Here is a 22,710-nt window from a genome sequence, read left to right on the forward strand (position 1 = left end):
AAGAGATTTCTACTCATCAGCAAAGTTAAAGTAGAATGACAATGACTTTAAGTCTTGAAGAATTTTTTAAAGGGTTAACTTTTTTAAAAACTCAGACTTTATAATGATATATAATTCAAAACTTTATGCTCTGAGTATTTTCTAAATAAAATTCTAAACAGAAAAAAAAAGAGAGAGAATATGGAACCTCATTTTTTAGACTTTTCAAAGTCATAGCATGAAGATATCCTTCCTGAGAGTGTGGGATTAACTCTGAGCTTTCTCAGAATCCCTCCCAACCTGTGAATCCCTGATTTATTAATCAATTAAATCTTATGAGATTCCTAGCAATTCCACTTCTAGGAATTTATCCTACAGAAATAGTAGCACAAGTTCACAAAAATAAAAACACTACCATGTTCACTGCACAATAGCAAAAATGTACAGCCAGCAGTTGGAGAATGATTAATTACAGACCGTCTACACCATGGAACACTGTGCAGTTGTTAAAGATATTAAGGTATGTCTCTATTTATTGAGACAAACCTGTATTCAGTGAAAAAAGGAAGATGAAGAACAAAATATACAGTGTGATACCATATTTGGGAAAATGTAGCTGTGTATGTATATAAATGTATGGGTATAGAAAGAAACTTTATTAAAGGAAACATCTTAGATACGAGTATAAATATATAGAACGTAATTTCTGTTATGTGACATTCAGGTAAAAATACTTTTATTGCCTGGTGCAGTGGTGTGCACCTCTTGTCCCAGATACTCAGGAGGCTGAGGCAGGAGCGTTGTTTTAGTGAAGGAGTTCAAAGCTGTACAGTGATACAATCGCACCTGTGAATAACCACCATACACCAGCCTGGGCAACACAGTGAGACTTTTTTTTTTTTTAATTTAAGTGATGGAGTCTTACTCTATGCTGACCCAGGCTGGAGTGCAGTGATGCAATCACAGCTCACAGCAGTCTTGAACTCCTGAACTCAAGTGATCCTCCTGCCTCAGTCTCCTGAGTAGCTAGGAATACAGGCACACATCACCGAGCCTGTCTAATTTTTTTCTTTTACTCTTTTTCTGAGATGGGTATCTCTCTATATTGCCCAGCTTGCTCTCAAACTTCTAGCCTCAAGTGATCCTCTAGGCCTCCTAAAGTGCCAAAATTACAACATGAGCCACCACACCCAGTTGCCCGAGAAAGAAAGAGAGAAAAAAATTTCAATTTCTATTATATACATGTATTTGCATATGCATGGCAAAATCAGAAAGGATATACATTGATGATGGTTACTTCTGGAAAGTGAGACTGGAAAGAGAGAACTTCAACTTTTTACTTGTATATATATTTGTTGAAGTTTCTGGGGGACTCTCCAAAATCAACACCCCTTTCCTCTCCTGAGTTATGAACAAGTTAAGAAATAGTATAGGCTGGACAACGTATCTCATGTCTGCAATCCTAGGACTGGGCACCTAGTTGCAATCCTGCAACTCTGGGAGGCTGAGGTGGGTGGATCACTTGAGCTTGGGAGTTCAAGACCATCCTCAGGAAAAGTGAAATTCCGTCTCTACTAAAAATAGAAAAACTAGCCAAGCATAACTGATAGGCATATGTGGTCCCATAGCTACTCAGGGGGCTAAGATAAGAGGATCTTTTGAGCCCAGATGTAAGCTAGAATGCCACAGTACCCTACCAAGGGCAACAGAGTAAGTCCCTGGGGAGAAGGAAGAAAGGGAGGGAGGGAAAGAGGGAGGGGGAGGGGTGGGGAGGGGAAGAAAGAAATAGTACAAAAATAAAACAGGAAAGAAGCAGAATATAAACTTTACTACTGATTAAAGCCAAGGTGGAGGAGGTTGCTTCGTGCAAAAGCCAAAAACACATGTGACTATCTAAATAGCAGAATGATGTCATCTTGGCAAACCAGGACATAGCTGGAGGGGGGCCTGGCCTCAGGAAGAATGTCAGCAGGCCCTTCTCCAGAGAGGAACATGGCAGTCAGCTGAGAGGGCCCACTAATTCAGCCAAAATTCACCAGTTAGGCAAGTCACTCCCCCGGAGAGAGAGAAAACTGGTCTGTTAAGTAGGAGTACAGTCTTTGAAAAAGGAGTTTCAGCACATCTGGGCTAAATCCAGATTGCAGCAGGTTAAACAGTGGATCAGAGAAGGCCAGAAAGCAAGTCAGGAAGATTGAAAGAGAGGAAGCAGGCAGTAGAGAATTTAAGTAAGGATTCTTCTAAGGGAAGAAACCAATAAAATGTCAAGAATGGAAAATGGAGGAGACCAAATAATTTACACTAAAACACAGCAATGAAAGCACCAGCACAAGAGACTGTGGACCCTTCTGACTGAGGCGTGAACTAAAAAGAGGAGAAAGAGAAGTTGAGTTCCTATCTGATCAATTCTGCAAAAAGGAGCTTAGATCCTAAGACTAAATCCAAAAACAAAAAATAAGCATGCAAACTGCCAAAGAGCTGGCTATGCTAAGGTCATTACAAAACTCCACAAAAGCAAGACCTACTTTTTTTTTCTTTGAGAAAGAGTCTCAAGTCTACCGCCCTGGGTAGAGTGCCCTGGCATCATAGCTTACAGCAACCTCAAACTCTAGGGCTACAGTGATCCTCTTGCTTCAGCCTCCCTAGTAGCCGGAAATATAGGCTAGGGCTACAACACCTTGCTATTTTTAGAGACAGGGTCTTGCTCTTGCTCAGACTGGTCTGGAACCCCCTAGTCCAGGCAGTCCACCAACCTGCCTCAGTCTCCCACAGTGCTAAGATTACAGGCGTGGGCCACCGCACCCCCCCAACAAGACCTCCTTATAAATTTTTCAGCAAACTATGAAACTTTTGAGAAATTATGTGATTTATTATTTATAATACATTGCTTGCTTGGATTAGTATCAATACATAAATTTAGTCTCCATATCATCAGACATCATACATCCTAATATTAGTTGATTCGCATGCTCCTTTGTCCCTAGGAACCCTGGGAATGAAATTTTTCCTAAGTTAACAGCGGTTTAAGCTTCCTTGGCCCTGTGTCATTTTTCTTTGCCATTCTGGCCACCATCCTACCATCTGCCCCCAAATCACAATGCAGTGTGGAGTCAAATCAAACAGACCTAAGAAAATGGTGGCAAGATTCATGCTCTAAAAGTCTAGCTCCATACTTCTAAGTAACAGAGACTAGAATTTCTGCACTGGAAATGTGTCTGTATTTCCACGGATCTCTTTTCGTGCTGTCAGTGGCCACAGAAGTCCTTCCTTGTACGACAAGGCAGCTCCTAATACACAGATTCCTTTGAGTGAGAAGAAGAGGGGAAAGCTCCCTATTTTTCAACAGTCCCCAAAGTTACGTCCATTATCAGGTTGTAAAGCTCTGGTTCACGCCACCCTGGACGGGCAGGTTCGACTCTGCAGAGCGCGCTGCAGCCCCGGGCGGCTTCGGGGCGCCGTGCAGGGGACCCCGCGAGGGTTGAGCGCCGACTGGCTCGGAAAGGGTCAGTCGGGAGAGGGCCCCGAGTTGCAATTGTCACGCAAACCAGCCTCGGGTGGAGGCCTGCCCGCCGCTGCCCGGCCGCCCCACTGTCCCGGGATAAAGCGACCGTCCTCGCCGCCCGCACTGGACGCCACCGAGAGGGGTCTCCTGACAGAGACCAGTGGGCAGCGATGAATCTTTCACTATGGGTAGAAATACGGTTTTATTTAAGAAAATAACCATACATAATTGGGCTTCTGTCACTTTAAATTTTAATGGCGAGAGTACTATGGAGGCTTCTGGAACTTTAAATTACGGCTTTCAGAAGCTTCACACTGAATCTTTCAATTATTCTCTGTAAGTACTTTCCCTAGGCATGTGCCACCCTGACATTGATATCACAATTCCGATCTGAATTCCAAACCGACTGCGCGGCTCTGAGCCCCGCTGGCGCGCGCCGCTCGCTCGTCTCGGAACATCTGACACGGGCGTCGCAGGCGCCGCCGCCCCGCCAGCTGTTTGCCAAATATTCAAATACCCTGGCGAGCCCGAGAGCCTCTCCGGTCGCCCGCGTCCAAGTCAGCCGCGACCCCCAGTTTCCCGGCGGCTCCCGCCCCGCGCCCCTCCCGCCGCGCTCACCGGTCCGCGCGGAACCGGGGCAGCTCCGGGCCGGGCCCTGAAGCGGATCCGGAGGAGCCAGAGCTGGGTGTGCAGCAGCAGGAGGGCGAGAGCGGAGAGACGCAGGCGTCACTGGAGCCCAGGATGGGACAGCTAAGAACCGGGACCAGCTTTCCGTGTACTATCATAACGTTGGGATAGCTTAACTTCCTTGTTATATATCCATTTTCTTTTATCACTTTAATATTTTTGTCTTGTCTTCATATTAAAACAAGTGGAAATGCACGTATCGAATTATTTATAGGTCTAGTTCTGGACGGTTCCTATTTTTTAAAGCTGTGTCCCCTACCTCAGTAAACAAAGTGACCCATTAGGACTGTAAATAACCGATCCAGCTGCACTACCAATCTACAGTGAAAGGCAATCCTTCTCCCACATTTTAAGAATCCTGAAACAACTGTCCTCCGCTGGATGACTTGGAACAGAGGCTGGGGACAGTACCCAGGGGTCTGGAAAGAGAAGGTACCAGCTGCCAAGATACAGCCCCTGCCCCAAAGGCTGGCCCAGTCTCCTGAAGCTGGACGTCAAAACCTGGGCCAGCTGGGCCAGGGGTGTCTTGATTCCTTCCGGAAAAGCTGGGTCTTTACTTGTCTGTTTCCTATGCTGTGTTTATACTTGGACAGCAGGGGCACAGCGGGAATGCTTTCAGGACACATTTAGGGGAAGCTGTTCTCCCAGGAGTCCTGAATGCCAGATGTCAAGGGGACCTGTGCTGCTGAGAATCCCCTGAGCGATCTGAGAGGCAACAAAATCATGTCTGCACAAACTCCTGCTGTCCTGATTTGGGGCCTTTCTTCAGCTACAGGCAAAGTCCAGTGGAAATTCATTCATCCTAAAAGTAATAATAAAAGAAGCAGCTAATATGAGTGTAAAAATTACCTGAGCACCAGAGGGACTGAGGGCATCCCAGTTCTGCTGGTGAAGTGTACATAGTATTCATTCCTTCCACTGAGAAAGCCTGAGGCCAGTAACTGGCTCCTGGGATCCAAGGTGGGAGAGGCAGGAGGCCCATGTGTGGCTGGCCATACAGAAGACATCAGGGGACGTCCTTATCCCTAGCACTATTTCCGGAAAACAGGTTCAAACATTGCTTTGCAGTGAGATCAGGATTACAGGTCTCAAATAGCTGCTCTTCTAAGGCACAGACTATGGATAGAGAATGTTTTTAAACCCATATTGATTTCTGAGTCAGATAATTACAAATCCTGTCTGACTTGAATATTTAAGGCTTATGGAGTGTTTCAAACACAAAACAGTTTACGTAAGTCATAGACCCAAATCTTCACTGTATTCCTATCATATGCCAGGAACCATCCTTTGCTGTATTTGAGAACCAGCTTTGTTTAAAGAATAATTTTCATACTACTGGATTTCTCTGCTGAATTTAAGGCTGTGCTTCACTCCCTTCAGCTCCCTTCAAGTTCCTCCACGTCTATAAAAAGTCTCTCCCTCTTTTAAAGGTCTACCTCTAAAACCACTCTGTCTCTTTGTACTAAGTGCTCTTCCTCAGCCCTATGTCACCCTAGATTCAGGAGCATCCAAACTTTTTTCTTTTCTGCCACACATTGAAAGAATAAGAGTCGTCTTGGGCCATACAGCAAATAACAAATACCAATGAAAGCTGATGAACAAAGAAAAGGTCTGTGGATCCTTTGGCGATATCCGACATCATGGATAAGCAAGGCAGTCCTCAAATAATCTGCATTGTTTTTTGTATTTTTTTTTTAAATGAATCAATAGCAGTGTCCAATCCTCCAGGGTTCACTCCTGCCTATACCCACAGTGGCTACAAGCAGGATCCTGGGGCCGCGGCTGCAGCTCAGGGCAATGGCAGGCCAGATTATGGGTCTCCACCCTTGTTTGGCCTTAGGGCTAGTAACTGGGTCCTGGGGCAACCCATCTGGTGTCTTGACTAAAGGTCAAAGTTGGATTCTCACCATGGCCTCAGTCTCCCTTGTCCCAAATGCTGGGCGTGGTAGCCCTTCTGCACACAGCTGCTTAGGAGTGTAGGCTTGCTGGGTGCAGGGCCCCAGAGGTTCTTAGAATTCCAAGCCAGGGCCAGACACATTGGGAATACAAGCAAAGTAGTCTGTCATTCACAAGAGACCCCAGGGGGTGGAGTAGGGTGTCTGTGAAGAACTTAAGGAACAGGCATGGCTGGCTGTAGTGCACCAGCAGGGCCAGGTTTCCTAGAAAGGTGAGCCCAAGGAACACAGATGTCCTGCCCTGGCCTAAGGCTCAATAAAACCTAAGCAGTGAGGAACCCCTACCCAGGTAGCAGCTCAGCACCAGATCTGGGAACAGGCATGATTGGTTTGGGATGATGGCAGGACCCAGGCTAGTCAGGGTGGGCCAGGCAGCTCCACAGTGGATAGCCAGGTGGGGCAAAAGCTCCAGCTTGGCTCCAACAAGTCCACCTTTGCAGTCCCCCATGGCTGGGGCTTCACCTAGACTAGGGCCTCTGGACACAGATCTCAGGCTCTTCAGTTCAGCCTTCACCCCCACTGTCTTCAGCCAGCATAGGGCTGGGGCCTTGAGAGGGGGAATGTACAGGGGCCAGGATGGAGCCAAAGAACAGCGAACAGCGAGCAACAGGTTGGACACCCCTGTGAGTGAGAAGAGGTGCAAGGCAATGGATGGAAACCCCAGGGGGACATTCTTGCCAACTTCACAGTTATTATCCTCCATTTGAGAGTTATCACATATATGAACCACTCACTATTTCTAGCTAGAGTAAGTTATGTCTCTTAAGAGTTTGGGGATTAACAAAAAAAAAAAAAAAAGGCTAAAAATCTCTGTACTAAATACTTCCTCTGTGATACCATCTACTTTGCATATGCTGATGAATTCCAGAAAAAATATTTTAAGTATAGGCCTATATAGCTAATACAACTCGGTTTTCAAATGACCATCTCAAACTCTACAAATGCGACATCAGGGTTTTTATATATTTTTCTCTTCCCCAAGCTACCTCAGCCATATGCATACTCCTTGCGCTCATTCATAGTTCCTGTTCCCAGCCCACATAGGCCAGACCTATCACCAGGTCCTTTCTCTTCTTCCTCAGAAACCATCTCAGATCTGCCACACACCACATCCCACCTGACCTCACGCCTCCCTCCTGGCAGCCTCTCCACTCCAAACTATCTTACCTGTGTTCCTGGTTCTTCCTGATTAAAGGAGGAAATTCTAGAATGCACCACTCATTATATACAAGATAATTTCTGATAGCACACAGGCCAACTTCTTAAATATTATATGTTTTAATAAGTTTAGAAAAATAGAATTACCATATCAAACTGGGGTGTCAAGTCAATGTTAACTTTAAAAATAAATTTCAGTTAAAAAATCAAACAATTTAAAGAAAAATTATTCAGATAGTGTGAGATGTTTTTTAAAAGATGAAAGAGGTGCATGAATTGAAGACCGGGAAGCTTGGTACTAGAAACATCTAACTTCCTTAACATGATGTTGGGAAAGCTGCCCATTCCCTCCACCTTTGGCCCCATCCTCCGTACTCTACACAAAACACCCAAACCTACTGCCTAAGATAACATTCTATTTCGCTCATGATTCCGTGAATGGGCTTGGTCATTCTGTCTAGGCTAGCAACCCAGACAAATCAAGGGTAATCTGAGCTAACAACTGATTTCCCCGAACTCTCTCAGCTGGCAACAAATGATCTAAGATGACAGACTCAAGTGTCTGGTTGAAGACTGGTCCTCAGCTCTCTGAGTGGCCCCTAACCCTCCAGCAGAGTGGCTCATCCTGGGCTCATTCACAGTGTGGCCATAGAATTCCAATCCACACACATTTTTCAAGGCTCTACCTGTTTCCCATTTGCCAATGTCCACTGGCCAAAGCAAGTTACATGATCAGCCCGGGGCAGTGATGGAGAAGAGACTCCATCTCTTAAAGGCAGGGTCTGCCATGTCATATTGCCAGGAAAGGAAAGGGCTGATGGCCATGTTGACAGTCAGCCTCTCTCACCCTCCAAACGTGCAGCCATATCCCCACACACGCCATTCCCATCACTTGAACTCTCAACTTCCTCCTGCCCTTCTGGAAAATTCTTAATTTTTTTTCCTTCAAGGGTGTAATCAAATATAGCATTCCCTAACCTCTTCCTTCAAGGAAGAATTAACTATTCCCTTATCTGTTCCCATGGTCCTTGGTTATATTATTTGGCGAATCATATTGTAGTTATTTATGTCTTAGAAAGTCCCTCTTCCTAGGTAGACTGTCTTTATGCCACTAGCATCTGGCACAGTGGTACCTGGCAAAGAACAAGCAGGCAATAAATGGTCACTAAATTGCATTTAGTATTTAAAACAAAGATTAAAGTCTCCCTGAAATAGCCTATATTAAGAAGACTTAAGGTGCAACTCTACAAAACTGGCTTTAGGAGTTAGCAGGACTAATTAGATCCACCTCATCTAACTTAAGGACACCAGCAGGGCAATGCTCCTAGCCAAAAGCAATCTTCCCCCGGACTGACACCAAGCCTGAACTTCCAGCATAGATTGTTCAAGGTCTGAAATGTTTTGTTGTAGTCCAAAGAGCATAGGCTATGGGGTCAGAAACACTGGGATTCAAAACCTAGCATCTGTGTGATTCTGACAATTTATGCAATACATTTCTCCACACCACTCATCCATACAGTTAACTGTGTCACCATAACCTGCAGCAAGCACCCAGCACCGTGCCAGCCAGGCACCCAACATACATCAAATCCCACAGTCACCTGTTAGAGAGCACATGCCCTTCAGAGGGGGTAACCTCAACCCTTTTTTATTTCCCTCTGAGGAGACTGGGAGAAGGTAAAGGGTACTAGATAAACAATTTCACAGTTTTACTGAGAACCAGGCTTATGGCTAGGAATTAAACAATTATAGCAGTTTTCCGATACCCAACCAAGGAGTAAAAGTTCCCCAGGGTCCTGGGGTATACAATGATTATTGCTGGTGATACAGGATTTAGGACTCTGCATAATTTTGCTGGGTGTCAACATGACGTCAACATTTATATGCATACTTAAGCAAAACTACTGGGTAAGAAGGAGCTGAGTGAAAATGTTACTCTAATCATTTAAATGTATATTCCTTCATCCTTGTCCCTCCTACATTTCAAAGGGATAGTGTGGTAATCAAGTCTTTTCTCCCTATCTAAGGATACTATTTTTTAAGTAAGAAAAATTAAAAGGACACTAGAAACACACAGTTCTAATCTTCAAATTTTATCACTTATGAAAGAAATGTTACCACTGAAATCAAAATAAAGTGAGTTTTAGACATACTGACATCCTGTTTCAAAGTAAAGCCAAGTTTTAGTAAAATATGTGAATGTCTAAAATTCACGTAGGAACTTGTCTCCTCTAAGTCTCAGCAATGGTCCCTCTTGTGACGACTCTCACATCTCACAGGCAGCCCTGAAACACTTCTGCACTTCGTGTACACGACACCTGTCTATATTCGTTAATATCTAGCCCTATAAATCAATCTCCATGGTTTCCTGTGATCTTCCATCCCACTACACTGCAAGCTTCCTAGTACCCAAGATTCTGCTTCTTGTATTTTCCCAGTCTACCTCTCCCCACCCCCAAGGTTTGTGTTTAATAAATGTTCACCCATGGCTGACAGGGAAGTTTTAAATATTAAATAGCACTTGCCAACAGTAGATTCCTTGGTCCGTTTAAGTTCAGAGCAAGACCTTTAGAGACCCTGAAGATGGAAACGATTGCAGTGTCCCCACATGTAAATCAAAATAAAAGCAACACTGAGCCATAAAGGACACAATTCACATTTACATTCAAATTAAAATAGCTGTGGTTGGCAAAATTCTAGGTAAGCTCATCAAAAGCTGAACTTTTCTTGGTTCTTTCCCCTACCCACTATGAGAATGCAAAGGGGCATGTAATATGAGATGGGGGGTGGGGGGTTAATGTGTCTCCAGCATCCAGCACTTGGTCTTCTGCAGGCTATTCCAGTTATGGGTCTACTTCTTAAAACTACATCAAAATACTAATTATGGATGTGCTTGCCTAAATAATCACCTAAATCCATATTCATTTGCTATTCTCTTGAAAATGTCTGAATTCTATTTCAGCTTAACATAATATGAATAGTATCAATGTAATATGTTGTTTCACCTGTTGTGACAACTGTATTGTGGCTGTAAAGGGAGGTAAACAATTGTCAAGCAAGTAACTAGCAAAGAAATACATTTCTTTGCTATTTCATTAGACACCAATATCTGATAAAAGCAATAAGCACCAAATCCTATTTGGATAAACCTTTCATGAATAATGTTCACAGCAGTCACAAAGTCCAAAATGTACATGCTAACTGCAGAGCCAAATTAAAACCATCATTGTTGCAATTAAAATGAAAATTTTTCACTTATGCGATTTTCATATTCTTAAAAAGATATATTGGTTAATATTCCTATTAAACTAGAATAATTTATATTTACATATAGTTGTTTGGGCTGATCTATTTCCACTTTTCTATTTTAAAATCTGAGTTTATTCCATAACAGTTGAATACTTTATTTATTTTGATGTTCCCAGGTAGACCTCTAGACAGATATAGAAGATGTCTGGATCTCTAGAAAAAACGGCGTTAAAGAAACCCGAAGAGTCTCGTGATCACAGAGAAGTGCAGAGCATCTGATTATACACAACAGTGAAAGCCTCAGACTCTCTACCGACCCTGAAGTGGGGCAAGAATGCAAATCTAGTAATGGAATAATAATTTAGTAGCTTTTCTTGTGATCAGATCTGATCAGTCCTAAGATGTGTCAAATTTAAAAAAAAAAAAAAAAAAAAGAAAGAAAAGAAAAGAAAGAGATTTCCCTTGGTGGCCGTGGTCCAGGGTGGAGGGTGTATTATGTCCATTAAATAGGAAGCCAAGGATTACATGCACAAATAATGCTATGGCTTTGCAGAATGACTGATGATCTTTGCAAAAGCCCAGACTGGTTTCATCTTTCTCGAGATTTTATCACCAATTTGTTCTTAGTCATGTGCAGTCACTAAGGCCAGCAGAGGTAACAAGTGTTTGATGTATGATACCTGAGCCACTTTTGTCAGAGTCACATTTATTTTAGACTGTGCTCATTCTTCGTATTCTCATATGTATATGTTCCTCAACGTTACTTTTTTCTTGTTTCCAGTGATCGGTCAAAGTGATATGGCAATTATAATAATACTATCCTCTAAAGCTCTACAAAAATAATACATATCTGCTTCCTTGCAAGGAACGACTTTCCACTGCAGATTAAATAAATGACTGCAAAGTAAGCATCCTCATGTTAGGACTTATTCTTTGTTCCTTGTCATATTTGCACAGCTCACAATACATCCCTTACCTTTTAGCATATATTATCAATTTCAATTCAATTCATCCTTTACAATCTGCAGCGAGCCACAGAAGTTCTCTTCAGTTGAAAGGAAATTTCAAGGGAGGAGGGATGTGGAAAAACACATTTAATTTATCCCTTTGAAAAGGGACCGTTCTAAATGGTTTCTGAGCACTTTCGCATCTTCTTATACACAGCAAATCAGCTCAGATATCTTAATCAGGGGCTATAAACATATCCTTATCAGTAACATATTCATGAAAGACAGTATGTGTATGAGCTGTAAAATGTTTGGCAGAGACCCAGGAATACAGTAAAGAATTGATGGAATAGCTTTGTGTTTCAACCCTATTCATTCTGGGAATTTTCTATCATCTCTGTTTGTTCCATTTGGAAGGATAATAGACAAACCAACAAAATGTCACATTTGTGCAACTTGATTTCATCTATATATAGTTACACATATTGTACAATGATCCGGGGATGGGAGCACATCTATACACAGTGAGGAATGTAAGCACATATATACATTCCGTGTCTCTCTCTTTTTTAAATTTTCCTATCTGTGATATTATCTCATACAAACTTCAGTGCTGTTTTGACAATCTAAGCCAGGGGTGGGGAAGGTTGCAGGTCCCACACCCCTGATCCGAGCAGTGTCTCAACGCTGTTTTACCAAATCGAAAGTAGTTCTCGAAAATTAATTTCTGCAGTCTATGGTCTTCTCAAAATGGGCGAGTCCCCCTGGAACTCGGGAGCCCAACAGCAGGCCATGTGCGGGAGGGAGCGAGACAATTCATTAGCCGGCTCCTCGGCAACTCAGAGTGGCGGGGGATGTCAGCCCCTGCTCGGTGCTTCAATACTAATGAGAGTCATTGCATATTCATAACCCCAAATACAGTCAGCTTCTTGTAAAAAACTTTTGTCACCCAGGCTTCATGGCAAGAGCAAAGCACTGCACCCTTCATGCCGTGGCACTTCCGCCAAGTGCGGGTGAGAGAAGATTGATTGTTTTGCAGCCCCGCCTGACGAGGACTAAAAGATGCTGCCCCAAGCGTCCCCAAACTGCTCAGTTTGATTGCAGAGCTCCAAGCAATCAAAGAAACGAGAAAGAGGCACTAGTGGTGGATGTGTATGTCGATAAACATGTAGACGCACATGTGCGGCCATTTCATTAAAAATGGATCAATTAATACCAAACAAGGAATTTGACTTCCTGACTGTTCAGAGTAACTATCTGTTAGAGATGTAAAACTCTCACATCAGTTCTTCCCATGCTGAAAGAAGAGTGGTGTGCCCCAGTAAACCTGTCCCCACACTGCAGACACACCACTGCATATCTTAATAGAAACAGGTTTCTGAAACTGCCTGAAGTTTCCCATCATTATCCGTACCAAAGCTCCGTGAACCGAGCCTGTCAGCCCTGCCAAATCGACAGCTACCTTGGAGCCGAGGCCTCGGGAACTTCTTGTGTGTCGTCGATGTCTCCCTGGCTTCACCAGTGCTGTTGTCATCCTGAGTGTCCAGAGTGAGCCCTTCAGAGTGCTTGCCAGGAAATCTGAAGGGGCCAGCACTAGTCCACTTGACCCCCCAAATGCCTGTCTGTTTGGGGTAGCTACCAGCATCCCCTGGAGTCAGAGAAGGGAAATGTGTGTTTCAGCACCCACTTTGAAAAAGCCTTGAGCATTTTTTCCCTGGTAATGATGTCTTCAGCTGGAATGCCAGCACAGTTACACATTTTTCTGACAGGCGTACAGGCTATAAACTACCCATAAAAATTAAATAAAATGGGACAGTGCAAGAAAACTTTCTAAATTTGATCACACTTGAGTCGTTAAAAGTTATTTCCAGATGCATAATGTGTATAAATATCTGCATAGCTAAAGACAAGTGAGGACTACTGAGACGGTGGGGATGGATGAGGAGGTGTTGTGGGGGAAGGGCCTCACCAAACTGTTTTATATCTTAGTCACAGACACACAGCTTTGAAATAGAAGGATTTGTGTTTATGATTGATTGAGGTAAATGATTATCCACAGATATTTTAAGTGTTGAGACATTAAATTGTCAGCTCTATCAGTTTGATTGCGGTAAAACATGAAAACATTGACTTTTGTCTAGTTAGAGAAATTTATTTTTCCCAGAATGACAATCCTTTAAGTAGACGCCAGGCAGCTTGCCAGATTTCTATGTCATACACTGAAGTTTGCAAATGCAACCCATATTTTCAAGTATTTTTCAAGGTGTAGTGAATGGTGCACAGGTCTTTTGCAAATAGTCTCATAATAAACAGAATCCTGCAGTGTGCTTCCTTCTGTAACTGTGAGAAAGGTATTTATTTACCCCTTTTGAAGAAGGAAAAACATTGTAGCTTTGTTCCTGGAGTATATGTTAGGAGTGTTCTTAACTTATTTTTAAAAATCTCTCAAAAATAAAATAACCCTCTTTAGACCACCATGCTGTGAACAAGTTTGATTAATATGTTTTATAAGCCTGAAATAAATGCTCATCATAACTGTCAGTAAGCTGACAGCTTTCAAAGTCTTTGTTCCCAGAATGAGTAATTTGTCTGATCTTCTTTAAAATACCATATTCCAGTCTAAAAGGAAACTGTTAAAATCAAGTAAATTCTACTAAAATGTGACTGCCGGAAAGTCAGCCCTGTGCTCTGGGTCCCTGCATGCACTGTCTGCGAGCACACAGCTTGACAAATAAAGACGCCACTTCCTATGTGTTACTGCCGTTTATCAGAACACCTGTGCAGTGTCTAAAACCTACCCCATTATAAGGATCAAAGATGTCACGTGTTGTATATAGTCAATCCTTTTAATAAAATCTGTGACCAGGAAGTCATCACCAGGCCTGATGATTTCAATGAAAACACCAGTCAAAAGACAGCTGTGGTCATTAATTCCACCGAAACACCAACTTCTCTGTATTTGGTGCACATTTTCCAAGGTTTTCTCATGATCATTAAGATAAGAGATGTTCCAAAGAGCAGAAGACATCAGTGAGCCCTGCATGCCTGAGTCCTGCCCACGGCACTAGGTGATCCCTGGAGTTACGGGAGCCCCCAGAGGGCACCTCAGCCACTGGGCAGGGCCTACCCTCTGAGATACCTTCTTTCTGACCTCAGCCAATCACCTGCATCCTAGAGCAGAGCTAACTGTTAATATTACAAGTGTTCCTGACATTGTCCATTCCCCGTGCTGCCCCTGATGCTATGTTGCTGGTCCATGGCAGAACTCTGCAAAGCCCCCACCAGCACTGGTACAGCTCCAGCTCCTTGTGTCTCCATGGGTTCCTCAGGAATTTGGTACCACACACTTTCATGCCATGCCCAGGAAGGAAACATTACAGATTGTTCCTCCATCTTTTTTTATATAATTTATATATTTCCTTATCTCTAAGAAAGGCTAATTTTTGTCACAATAATGTGTTTTACTGTTATGTCACCTTTGTTTGTAAGAAGTAATTTTTCATTTTAGTATTTCTCAAATTTCCAAGAAACCACAGGTTCCCTGTACCTCGTCACTGGCACTGCTGCCTTTCTGCCCATTTTGGTACATGCACCACTGAACTTGTACTGAGGTCCGTTTCCATGATGGGACCATTCCTTATAATTTCTGATACACTGTGCCAGTTTTGAAAACAATGTCCTTTCATATCTTATTTAGTGATTTCTCTACCTTTGTTATATCTCATTTCCCACAAGGTGTTAGTATTTACCATACAAGTTAGGTCAAAAAAAGATAACTTATAATCTTTCCTCTTCGTTGCTTTTTTCCCTTTAAGGAGACATAAATTCCCTTAAAGTCAACCTAAAACAACCTCTAAGCTATTCACATGCTTATAATATTTCATAATTTCAGTAGTTACCAACTGTTTTCAGGACCTTTAAATTCTATTCTTCTTGAAGTACTATAATAACTAGGGATCCTGTTCTAGGGTCCTAGGAAACAAAGGGCCATGGCGTCTGGCTCAGATGAGGTTCCTCTCTTTTTGATATCATGGGTGCTATCTGCCTACAGTTATGCATTATATGATGTCAGGAATAGGTTCTAAGAAATGCCCTGTCAGGCAGCTTGTTGCCATGTGAACACCAAACTGGGCCTTCACACAGACCAAGGCGGTGCAGCTGACCACACCTAGGCTGTACAGTGCCATCTGATGATCAAGGCCTCTAACCCTCACAGCCCATTACTGTGCTGAATACTGGACACAACTGTAACACAAAGGTTAGCATGCGTGTATCTGTGAATGTGCATATCAACACAGAAAAGACACAGTAAAAACACAGTACTACAGTCTGTGGGACCACCGCCACGTATGTGATTTGCTATTGACCCAGACATCGGCAGGTGACACCTGTTGTGCCTCGGGGGCTCTGACTCCGTGCAGCTGTTAAAGCAGCCTGAAGTATGATGTCTTTATTTTGTAGTTTTCACTGATTTCTTGTCTTTTCTGAATCATTTTTCATCTGTCCTCTAACTTTTAAAGGTCACTATGGCCTTGTCATTTTAGTGACAGCAGCCAATCTTACTATGATTATACACTTAAAAAATTATGCTGATCAGAATTTCCACACTTCACTCCTTTCTATGCTTCATTTCAGTCAAACATATTTACTAAAGTGAAAGTAAAATTTATCGCTGATACTTAAATTTTTTACTAATTCCCTATTGGCAGCCCAGGTTAAAAAACATAACCTAAGAGTCACATCACAATTCCCTGAGCCCTTGGGTCAAATACAGACTTTGCTTTAGTGCCTAATTTTTTTCCATATGTTCTTTTTTCAAGTGTCTGTCAATATTTACCAACAATATCTGCACATTAGCAATATTTAAAAAGACAAGCAGCCGGGCACGGTGGCTTGCGCTTGTAGCCCAGCGCTCTGGGAGACGGAGGCGGGTAGGAGCCTGTGAACAGCGTGTAGAATTTTAGGTTCACTTTAAGGGAATTCTTCTTTCCAGCTCTGGAGTTTCAGACCAGCCTGAGCAAGAGCGAGACCCTGTCTCTACTAAAAATAGGAAAAATTAGCCCGGCGTGGTGGCACATGCCTGTAGTCCCAGCTGCTCTGAGTGGCTGAGGGACAAGCAGGCTTGAGCCCAGGAGTTGGAGGCTGCTTGTGGCAACAGAAATGATACTTTGTCTCAAAACCACAACAACAAAAATGACAAGTAGTCTCTTCTTACAGCTAATGAAATGCTGGCTGTCTCCTTTCTTATGTAAATCACTGTTATGTGTTTTTGATTATTTGGTTGCTCCCTTTTCACTGCTGGAAGGAATGATCGGTTTAGAGCAGGATTCTCTATCGTATTCAGAGGTACCTCAAGTTCCCTCTGGGAAGAAAACAGGTGAAGGAGGAGACCAAACAGGAATCCCAGGTCCAATGCACCCAGAACACCATCAGTCTTTGTTTTCAACTTTTTATTCTGAAATACTTTTAAACTCACAGACAAGTTCTGAGTATAGTATAAAGAATTCCTACGCGTGTGGGACCAAGACTGTTAACATTTTGCCACAATGGCTCTGTCCTTCTTTCTACCCTTCCCTCTCTCTTCTCTTCTTTCTCTTTCCTACAGGACTCTTTCTCAGAATTGTTTGGGAATAAGTTGCAGGTGCCACGTCAGTCACCTCTAAACACCTCAGTGTGCGTTTCCCAAGAACAAAGACATCCACTGACATCATCAGAGTCCGATGATGGAAACCGGGAAATTTAACACTGACATAATGCTACTATCTAATCAAAGAGAGAGAGCTTATTTAGATTTTACCAGTTGTCCCAAAAACCTGCTTTATAGCGATTTTTGTTTGTCTGGTCCAGAACCAGCCTTTCCTTGTCTTTGACAGCACTGACCTTTGTACAAAGTGTATGCAATTTCCAGTATCACAGTCCCTGTCTAATATTTCTGCCTAATGAGATTTCGGTGTTTTTGACCATAGTGCTTTATAAACTACACCGTGTTCTTCTCAGGGCATCGCATCAGGGAGCACATAATACTTGCTAGTCCAATTACTGGCAATGTTACATGAGTAGTGAAGGTGGTATTACTCCACTGTAAAGTTCTTTGTAATTCAAAACTATTTTATCCTCTGTAATTAAACTGTAAGTTAGGGGGAGATACTTAAGACTGTGATTATCTTGGGTCCTCATCAGATTCTCACCCACTGGTCAGCATTCACTGATGATCTGCGTCTGATGGTTATGATGGTCACAAGATAGTAATTTTCTAACAATATAATTCTGTCTACATTTATTAGTTGGAATCCCATGCCCTTATTTGTTTAAGTGTGAACCCATCAATTTTTTTAATGGATTAAAATCTATTATTCTCATTATTTTGAAACTAAAACAATCCCAGATCTGGCCAGTGGGAGTTCCTGTAACCTGACTACCCAGGGTTTCTGACACATCACATCATAATTGGACCTGTAATGTTACTTAGGTTTTATATTTTGGATTTATTTTCAAGTGATGCTTTATAAAGTTTGAAACCCATTGTTCTACTATAATATTTTCCCCCAATATGCCTCATGTCACAAGTCAAGTTTGCCAAATGGTACCTAGAAAATGGGAAGAGAAAGCAATAACTGACAGTAACCCTGCGTGTCTGTGGCCATGGCGGCCGCCGTGCCACCCCTAATCTACCAGGGATGCTCCTGGATTAGGGGCTCATAGCCACCAACCTCCACCGATCCTTCCTCTCACCCATTCCGTTTAAGTCTTAGCTCAAACACCCTCTTCTCAGGGGGGCTTCTCTATTATAGCAGAACAATGATTTTCACAGTTCTTAAGCCATTGTTTGAAAACTCCTCATGTTAATCTCTTCATTCCCAAAGTTTCACTCCAAAGCAAGATATTAGATGACAATGGGTTTCACCCAGGAATGTTTAAGTCAGAAACATGACATCAGCCCTACTAGATTTCTTACAGGAGCGACTGACCTCCTCCCTCCAGGGCATCCGGTGTGCACACAGTTCTTCTGAGTCATGGGGGCGGAGTAGATGCCACCAGCCCTGATGCTTCTGGCTTCTTTATATTATACCACTATTACCAGCAGCACGGCCACTTTGGTACCACTTCATTATAAAATTAATCTAATGTTTAACGCTGTTTGTCTCAAGAAATAAGGCATGAAATAAAGGCATCAATAAACAAGGATTAAGTAGAACTGCTTTTCTTTTCCTACGAAACACTCTCTAAAAGAAAATATTTTTAAATAATAACAGTCACCATTTGCTTGTCCCAAGTAAATCTTTTAAAAAACAAACAAAACCTTCAACAAATAATCCCAGATAATAGTCAATATCAAAGGGACAGCCGCAGGATTTCCAGGCAACAGAGTGCTTCCACTCAGGCTCCAGCACAGAAACTCACTTTCCCTGAGGACGTCCCTGAGGACGTCCCCACAACATAAAGTTCATTGCCACCGCAGGCCATCCAGGGGCTTAGAGAAGCCCTCACTGAAATGGACAGCAAGCCCCAAGACTTACTGGATTTGCCCAAAGCAAACTCAGTAGCTATGACCATGTACCATAAGTTTCTCCATGCTTCACACTGTCGCAGGAAGGATCTGACTGGTCATTTCTTTGACCTGCAGGATAAAGCCTAAACTTTTTAGGATGACAAAATATTTCAAGGTCTACCTCTCTCTCTCTCTGTCATTCTCTCTCTCTCTCTTTTTCTCACACACACACACACATGCACTTACACTGTGAAGATTAATTTTATGTATCAACTTGGCTGGGGTGCCCAGAAATTTGATTAAACATTGTTTGTGGGTGTGTCTGTGAGCATGTTTCTGGATGAGGCTAACATTCGATCAGCAGACAGAGTAAAGTGGATTGGTCAGAACTTGTATAAATTGTTTCTTGAAATCCACTTGTGATTATTTCTCCTGAGGCGGGGAGGAAGGAAGAGAAGAAATGAGAGATTAGCTCCACGTCGATCATAAAAGTCTTGGGAGCAAAGGATAAGTTAGGTGCTATACGGCCTTCTCAGATACCTGGTCCTTCATGGAACAGCCATAGTTTTTTTCTTCCTTACATATATGAAGCATGAATTACCTCGACTATAATTATTTATTACGTAAATGCATATCAAAGCATCATATCATACAATTTAAATATATACAATTTTTATTTGTCAAATATACCTCAATAAAGCAAGGAAAAGCTATTTGAGCCCAAATAAACTCAATGACTTCCTCTGTTAGAAAAGGTAACCAATCTGGGAGGCTGAGGCAGGTAGATTGTCCTGAGCTCACAGTTTGGAGACCAGCCTGTGCAAGAATGAGACCCTTGTCTCTAAAAATATCCTGATGATGGAAATGTTCAGGCCTTCCTGACTAGATTTTTGAATGGGTGATTAATGTCAAATCTTTTCCTTGTGGTTCAGAGCACCCAGTGAAGAGCCTTATTCTCTTTTAACATATCTGATGTTAAACATGGTCAACTCAGTTGGATCATGTAGATGGGCTGATGAAAATTTAGAGGAGTTTCCACCCTCATCTCTGAGCCAGGATGTCTCCTCAGCCTGGCACAGGCCTTGCTGGCACTTTGTCTGGGTAAGCTCCTTGTCTTCATTATTCAGTCTAGATGTTATCTCCTCCAGGAAGCCTCCTCTGACTCCCAAAGTGGAATTACATGCCTTTCCCATGTGTTCCTGTAGCATGTAATACTTACTCATGTTTTAGCATTTAATACACAGTAAAATTATGTGTTTGCTTACCTTCCAACCAAATAGTAACACTCTTGAAAACATGTGTCCAACTCATTATTGGAGACCCAATGGTAACTTGCTAAGCACACAGTAAATAACCACTAAATATTCATTATAAAAAATAATCAGATCAGTCCTTGGAAAATGAGAAAGGCAATTATAACCTACAAAAAAAAAAAAAAGAGGAGGAGGAAAGCTTTAAGTAATGGAGATTTTCTTAACTCTATCACATTCTCTCTCTCGCACACACACACATCGTGAGGACTGATTTTATGTATGAAATTGACTGGACCATGGGGTGTCCAGATATTTGATTAAACATTATTTGTGGGTGTGTCTGTGAACATGTTTCTGGATGAGATTAACGTTTGAATCAGTAGACTGAGTAAAGCAGATTGGTCTCCCCAATGTGGATGAGTCTCATTCAACCCATTGAAGGTCTTAGTAGAATAAAAGACTGAGTAAGAAGGAATTATTTCTCTCTGCCTATCTTCATGCTAGAACATTGGCTCTCTCATGCCTTTGGACCCCACTCAGATGGAATTTACACCATTGGCTCTCCTGGTCCTCAGGCCTTCAGGCTCAGACTAGAACTATACCAACAGCTCCCCTGTGTTCAGATGTCTCAGATTCCACAATCACATGAGCCATTCTTCATAATAAATCTCTCACTCAGTCTCTCTCAGAGTATGTGTACATGTGTGTGTGTCTATCCTATTGGCTCTGTTTCTCTGATCTATAAAATACTGACATTCCATACCACTGCCATTTTCTCTAATTTCAACAGCCCTCCCACTCCCAAGTTTGCATTTTCAGGGCTAAAAGAAGCTTTCATAGGGAAAAAGAAAATGTATTTTTTCCCCCAAGACTTGTCCGTGTAAGGCAGAGGTGAATGCAATCTCTACACAAATCAAGTTTTTTCCAGGCCAGGAGCACTATGATGGGAAAGACAGGATGACAACTGAACTGGACAACTTCTTCATTTGCTTTTCAGAATCATCTGGAGAATCATCTTTCTCCAGTCTACTCTCCATAGACTTGCGGTGTTTCAGGCCTCTGGTTCTCAATGTTGGGAAGAGAAGCTTAGAATTTTGGTAAACTTTCTTCTAAGACCTTACCCAAAGGAACCAACATAGCCCCTCAAAAAAGCCAAAGAAGAGAGACCTTTAAGGAAACAGGTGCATGATGGCAAGCGTCAAAAATGCCCATCATCCAAGCAGTGCAAACAGCTGAGAGAAACTCTAGTGACCAGAGAGTCACTCATTGGTCACCCCCAACTTGAATTGTGAGTTTTCTTTAGCCACTATCTGATCAGAAACATCAGCTATGCAATGATTTCAGTAAGATCATCACTGTGGCTCAATTTTACATTTTAAAACTTGTTTCTTTTAGAGTATAGAAAGCAAAGTTCTTAAACTCATAGAGCATTTTCCTTCAGAATAAGAACATTATCACCTTTGGAGTTAAATCTGCATTCTAGTAATGCCTCTGCAATTTATTATGTGACTTTGGGGTAATAACTTAAAGCCTCAAGATAATTTCTGAAGGAAAAAAAGGCCTCAGGAGCCTCAAATTCCTCTTTGTTGTGAGAATTAAACAACAAAGCAATGTGGCTATAACATTACGTGGTATGCTATAGATGCTCAACAAAAGCAACTGCAATTTTTGTAAGATTCTTTACAACAGGTGTTGGCAAATTATAATCTGGCCATCAACTGTTTATGCACATAAAGTTTTACTGGAACACAGCCACGCTTGCTGCGCGCTGCAGAGAAAAAGCTGGATAGCAGAGAGAGTAACAGCAGAGTAACAGAGACCACGTCACCTACAAAACCTAAAATATTTACTATCTGGCCCTTTGTACGAAAAAGTCTTTGGGCACCTACTTTTAATTCAAATCTCACTAAACTTCTAAAATAATATGATTTCATTTTGAACCATTAATAAATGCAATAAGTATTCCAGCTTTTCTGTGGGTAGGGTCCAAAATCATCTGACAAGATAGCACAAAATGGTCTTAATAGTGTGAAAAATTGAGAGGCATTTTAATAGTCTTTAAGATACTCAAAATTTTATCCTGACATGTACACAAAGACAGTGGCTGGTCTCATGGCTCTTTCTCCTTATCTAGCTCAACTGTAACTGTGTATAGCAGGAAAAAATCTGATATGGACAGTGACGCAAAACAATATGCAAAACCCAGCTCTCTGTAACTACTTCTCAGCTTTAAGTATAGTATTTGCATAGCTCTACTGTGGGCTTAATGAAAAAAGACAAGAGGGCGGAAAGTCAGATTGTCCAAATAAGCAGAACCAATAGGGTATATATGTGTGTGGTGTGTGTATATGTATATGTATACACACACAGAGGGTGACAAAAAAGGTATACACATTTTAAGAAAGAAAGCAAACATGCACTAAATTTGTAATATTCAAGTCACGCTTGACATCTGCAATTATAAGAGATGCTCAAAGTAACTTGTCTTCATCTT

This window comes from Otolemur garnettii, unplaced genomic scaffold, assembly GCF_000181295.1.
Source record: "Otolemur garnettii isolate 467f Iridium unplaced genomic scaffold, OtoGar3 scaffold00017, whole genome shotgun sequence".
Lineage (NCBI taxonomy): Eukaryota > Metazoa > Chordata > Mammalia > Primates > Galagidae > Otolemur > Otolemur garnettii.